General features: G+C 36.7%; 1 long non-coding RNA gene across 1 annotated transcript; it reads right to left on the reverse strand.

Moving 5' to 3' along the window:
• Window positions 1-1,668: 1,668 nt before the first annotated feature.
• LOC118559339 lies at window positions 1,669-2,698 on the reverse strand. The gene is made up of 3 exons (XR_004928793.1): window positions 2,657-2,698; window positions 2,489-2,579; window positions 1,669-1,918 (listed from the first exon to the last, which is right to left on the reverse strand). It is a non-coding gene; the product is annotated as an uncharacterized LOC118559339 (long non-coding RNA).
• Window positions 2,699-6,476: the final 3,778 nt, after the last annotated feature.

The raw sequence follows: 6,476 nt of genomic DNA on the forward strand, positions 1-6,476 counted from the left end.
TGCGAGTATTTGAAATGAATGGGTTTTCTTATTTTTTACGGTTTTTAGTCAAGTAATCTCCCACAGGAGTCAAGTAAAAGTATAAATACCTCTCCAAAATCTGACTTTGGTAAAAGTCCAAGTCACTGACTGAAATGTTACTTGAGTTAAAGTCTTAAAGTATCTGAAATGTCTTGTACTTAAGCATGAAAATTACTGTAAAATAGATGTACTCATGTAATGTAATAAAAAGTATAAGTAAAAAGTAAAACAAAGCAAATGCAGTTTGAATGACATTTTTTAGTTTTCATGTAAACTTTGAAAGTCAAATTCACTTAAAATAATATAAACAACCAAGTGCAGGAGAAATTTAGACCAAGTTTAGACAGAAAATACAACCTTTTTGTAAGCTTTCAGTTTTCTTTCTTCAAGTAAGGTCAGTGCTCTGCACTTTAAAATTGTACACAACCAAGTGCAGGCAAAGGGGGTGTATACTAAGAACATGGTTAAGTGATAAAGTGATAGTTAACCTACAGGAAGTGGTAAACTTGCTAATAGATACACCTGCGGTTGCAGGTGTCAATTAGTTAAGAAAATCAGGACTCCCGGCTCTACTATTAGATGCTCTACCTATACCACAAGGTTAATTTAACCTGCTTTACTACTGAACTAGCTTCTTATCCTGTTGGTGGTGATCAGGGGCGATTCTAGGATCTGACCTTAAGGGGTGCTCAGCCCCCAGTGTTGATTGTGATTCCTGGCATGAACAACAGGCTTTCCATTTTTAGTCCAGATGTAAGATTCATAGAGTTGACACATTTTTGAGCTAAAGCTCATCAAACAAGCTACAATATAGACCCATCCAAAAGCAGTGACAAACAGATTGAAATGTTTTCACGCGATAAAACCTTGTGCATTTGTCTAATACCTGCATGATGGCAATAGTTAGTTTAGCTATATTGATAAAAGTGAGGAATCATTTCCCTAAAGACACAAAACTAGAGTTAGTGCACTGATGCACAAGGGTTGCTATTACTACACTTACTGTCGTATTGCTTTGCTTACAAAAGAGACAAATCTAGCAGTTTGGATATATATATATATATATATATATATATATATATATATATATATATATATATATATATATATATATATATGCCATTAGACATAAGCCTGCCATATATTATGGCGGTCTCGTGATCAGTCCATGTCTTCTGTCAAGCAAATTGCTAATAAGTTAGTAAATCCCTGCACATTTCCTTTATGAATTTGCATACTGAACTTTGTTTTTTTTAAACTCAGATTTTTAAGGGTGCTTGAGCACCCCTAAAAATGTCTAAATACACCTCTGGTGGTGATGAACAAGCAAGTCTCGACTTTGTCGCAGTCAATCAGTAGGTGGGGTCAAAACACTTGCATCTCTCTCTCTCTCTCTCTCTCTCTCTCTCTCTCTCTCTCTCTCTCAGTAAAAGTATGCAATTAAGTTCGGAAATATAGTGAAGTAAAAGTTATCATGTACAGTGACCTTGAGTGTTTTGAAAGGCGCTTGAAATAAAATGTATTATTATTTAAAAAAATGTATACTCCAGAAAAGTATAAAGTACTCCAAAATATACTTCAGTACAGTAGTGAAGTATTTTTACTTTGTTACTATACAACACTCCTCATCAGACAACTGCCCTCCTTTATAAGTGAATGCTGGTAGAACAAGGTTAAATCTGCTCTCAAACAGCAGATCTCCGATGGTAAAGCCTCTGTCTGCCGTCACTTCATCGCCAAGACGAAGATACTCCAGGAAGCCAGCGTGTTCCCTGCCACATGCATTCTTCTTCTTCTTTTCTCCTAGGTGTGATCATCAGTGCCTGTAGTGTGAGCATATTTCTTCATAGGTGACTCTGATTATGGAGAGGTCTGGTCAGCCTCTGCATCACAGCGGCTGTCAAACACAAGACCACAATAAGTTTATTAAACAGCATGAAACATACCAACACCAAGATAATAGAGCACCACCTGCAGCATTGCTCATTCAAATATCACATATCACACACGTTCCTTCCAGTGTTTAAGAACAGCCTTTGTTAGTATCTGGGATGCCATTTGTAAGGTTACACAGCTGAAATCTAACAGCAATATTTTGGGTTCTTTACTGTGATAAGAGGATTAAAATGGGTTTTCATTGTTAAAGTCCGATTTTCAACATACATTTATAAAGTTATACATTTGTAAATGTCACAGCTCCAAACTAAATATTTAATTACACAGCTAAATGTTCAGTTTGTAAAACAAGCATTTAGTTTTCAGATTTAATATTTAACTCCAAATTAAATGTTTAGTTTACAAACTAAACATTTACTTTGGAGCTAAATATTAAGCTTGTTATTTAATTATTTAACTTGGAACTGTGACTTATTTATAGATTTATGAATAACAAAACTATTATTAAAAAACGAACCCTGCCTTTTATCTCTCATTGTATAGCTTTACAAACGGAACCCCATAGACCTACCAGCAGGGATGTAAAAATATCCATGTTGCTCCAAAGTGACAACACTGGCACGGCTTCCTTCAAACGAGGTCTTTAATAAATGCCGTGAAAACTACAGAAATAAAGACAAGCTTTAGAAATAGATACATTTACAGACAGTCAGGTGACACATACTTTAACAAAAGTTACCTGTGACCGCCTGCCACTTCGGAGTTCTTTAACAGATTAATTCTTCGTTGTCCACTCTAAATTAAAATATTAAGTAATTAAAACACCATAACCAATAAATTTACAAAATATTACAAACATAAATACAACTACCTTGACAGCTACAGGAAATACGAGACTGCTACTTGTAGCTCTTTTCCAGATTTCTGCTCCTTCTCTCATATGCAAATCTCGCTACCTTTCTTATATACGCAAATCTCGCAATAACTTTCAACAAATAGTTTGAAAAGAAATAAAATACAGTAATTTTACATAAACCTCAAAATGTGAACTAAACATCTTAAAATACATTATCTGAAATAAACATACATTTTTTCCAAGAAATAAATCATTTCACTGTCACTTACAGGCATTATACTGCATTTAATTTGGAACCATAGCAAGGACACCAGATATAAATTGCTGTTGAATTGAGCTTTATTAATCCAAAGTAAAAAAACAGCATATTACCAACAGTAAAACAATAAGTGAAATGATTAAATGCAACATAATGTGAACTGTGTGTGTGTGTAGGTGTAACAAAGCCTCATGGGAGATGTGCTAAAAGTAACCTCTTCCTAATTCCTAACATACAGTTACACTTGTAATTTGATATATTAATATTAATAACAACAATGATCAGACAGGGAAGGATTTTAATGTGTCTGTATCAGTGTTTGTGTCCATGTTAAAGTGATTTTGCATGTGTTCCTGTATCAGTGTCTGTGTCTGTATATATGCATGAATGTGCCTTTTGTTTCATTAAGTTCATATTGTGAGTGGGTTCCACACCTCTTTAAAGACTTCCACATGGCGCTTTGTAACGTTTGTGGGGGTGGAATAAGTTCAAGGACTTCATCAAACAGGTACCAGTGAAGATCATCCTGATATGGCCAGAAGAACCGCTTTGACCCAATACCATGCATACATTTGACCTGGACACGTGTCTCTTGTATGTTTAGAATGATACCTGGATACAAATCATCATCATATCTGAGAATACAGCATTTACCAACCAGCTCTGAACTTTCCCACTGCTTTGTTTTCCTGTATTTCCCTCAGCAGCTGGCTGTGATGCAGCCATTTCCATCTTCTGTCTGAAACTGAAACACTGGCTGTTGAAGCACTTGCAGATAAACTGCTGACGTGTTGAACTCATGCAACTTGCATCCAGAACCATCAGTTCTCCTGGAGCCAGAGTAATGACCTGGTGGATTCTCATGGTTCCAGGAACAGCCGGTATCTTTGGCATTTCTCCATTGCTTCTTCAACATCTTTTCACAAAGAACAGTTTAACACTCATGTTTGCTTCAGACAAGGTCCTGAATAACTCTTCTGCATCTGGGATGTCACGGCCTTTTGCCACCATCTAGTCAGCTGCTCTTTTTAAGGCTCCCCCAGCACCATCTGCTCCTTTTCCATTGACATTGTTAGGAAGATGTTCTGTTGTTAATACAAACAGGATTCAAACTTGGCATCAGTAAAAGGTCACGCTGTCTTTTTCATAGCCTTACTAAATCTGGAACTGTCCAATCTACCATAGCAGGTCTTAGATGGTACCATGTAGGGAGTGTTTGCTACCCTGTAGTCCTGCAGCTCGGTCCATCAGTGGCCTGGCTGGCCAGAACCACGCTGACCTCCACTTAAGGTAAAAAATTAACTGGTTTATTTTGTGCACAGGCTGCAGACACCATCATCCCAGCTCTGCTTCAGGAGAAGCTCTCCCTGCTGAATGTACCTGACTCCACCTGCAGGTGGATCACAGACTTCCTGTCTGACAGGAAGCAGCAGTTTCATTTGTGTTGTGTTGGAGCACCCTTTGCTTGTGTTTGCTGTGTTTTTGTAGTGTCCAGGGTGCTCCCTTTTCTCCTCACCACTTTACCCCCATTGGTAAGCCTTGGTTTCATTTAAAATAAAAAATAAAAAATTATACTCCATTTGGTTCCAAATGCATTCACTGTTTAAAGTCTAAGTTGCACGTAAAATGTATTTTAACGCAGATGCATTCAAATAGTCACCAGAGTAAAGAAATGTATATTATATGTGAATTATGTGCGCCGTTTGGAAGTAATTTCGATAAAACTTGCTGTTTATGCAAATGAGCCCGAACATTCCTCAATCGGCAAAGAGGGTGACTCAAAAGCCTATTAATTTTACAGCTAAAATAAGTAAGTCTGAGGGGAAGAGTATCATTAAAGAAAAACTGATGAAAAATGGCAAAAAAGGTGGGATAAAGGGAAAACAGGAAGATGGTTTTATAAAATTCAGAAGACAATAAGAGAAAGAGAAAAATAGAAGACAAAATAGAAAGGAGGAGAGGGTTATAACAAGGCTAAGATTTGGGCATACAGGACTTAATTATACACTTTTTAAAATTCAAAAACATAATACTGGTAAATGTGTTTATTGTGGAAAGTATGAAACAATAGAACATGTTATATTAGAATGTAATAAATATGAAAGAGAGACAAGATATATGAGGAAAGAGTTTCAATATATTAAGGAAAAGATTTTGGGGAGTAAACATATACAAGTAGTTATTCAATATTTAATTCAATTTTTAAAGAGAACTAAATTATTTCATAGAATTTGATTATAGAAGGCGTGAATTAAATAAATGAGTAGAATACTAAGATATATATATATATATATATATATATATATATATATAGATAGATAGATAGATAGATAGATAGATAGATAGATAGATAGATAGATAGATAGATAGATAGATAGATAGATACTCCATCCAGAACCACACTCCATATCAGTAAGTGGCGGTAATGCTGCTAAAAGTTTGTTGCCAACCACCATTAAACACCAGACGAAGAAGAAGAAGAAGAAGAAGGAGAAAGCAGCGCAGCCACGTTGATCCTCCGGGTTCTTTGTCCTTGTGTTGCTGTGAGGCCAGAATCGGGAGTGTTGGTGAATCTGAAAGAGAGCAGCAGCTGCTGCAGGTGATGAAGTCTGGAAAGAAGTCCAGCAGCTGGAGGCACAGCGGAGAAACTGGAGGGAAGCAGGAGCTCAAAGAGCGGCAGGACGCAGCAGAGGAGACACCAATGATGGGGGATGTTTTCCAGCCCAGAGTTCTGCTGCACCCATCAGGTTTGGAGATGTCCTTCTTCATGCTAACTGTGTGGATGGAGCTAAAGTTTAGGAGCCGTTTTCAGCAGCTGATGGATTCCTCCTCTTCATCAGAACTCGTTGCAGGGTTTCCCCCAGAAAACTGGCTAAACCTGCAGCTCTGCTTAGAAGGTGCTAATGCTAGCTTAGCTTGTAGCATAGGAGGTGCTAATGCTAGCTTAGCATTTAGCATAGGAGGTGCTAATGCTAGCTTAGCATGTAGCATAGGAGGTGCTAATGCTAGCTTAGCATGTAGCATAGGAGGTGCTAATGCTAGCTTAGCTTGTAGCTTAGGAGGTGCTAATGCTAGCTTAGCATGTAGCACCGTTCAGTATCAAGTTTTTCTTTGTGCTTGGAAAAATTCCTCCGAAAAACGCTTTTTGGTTTATCTTGTTTATGAAGAGAGTCGCATGTTTTCTTCTTGCTGTATGGAGGACCAATCCTGTCAACATTTAGAATATAAAGAAATATATAAGAAATAAATCAATCACTTACTTAATTAATTACTGGGCCAAAAGTAGCTAATAATATAAACTGTGTGTCATTAAATGCAACAAAACAATAACAAGACATAACTGTTCAATTAATCAGCTACAAATATTTATTCATACAACAAATATATACTTATAAGTCAATGTTTAACTGTCATATTTTATCCAATTTAGCCATTATTAAACGT

Source organism: Fundulus heteroclitus, unplaced genomic scaffold, assembly GCF_011125445.2.
Source record: "Fundulus heteroclitus isolate FHET01 unplaced genomic scaffold, MU-UCD_Fhet_4.1 scaffold_278, whole genome shotgun sequence".
NCBI lineage: Eukaryota > Metazoa > Chordata > Actinopteri > Cyprinodontiformes > Fundulidae > Fundulus > Fundulus heteroclitus.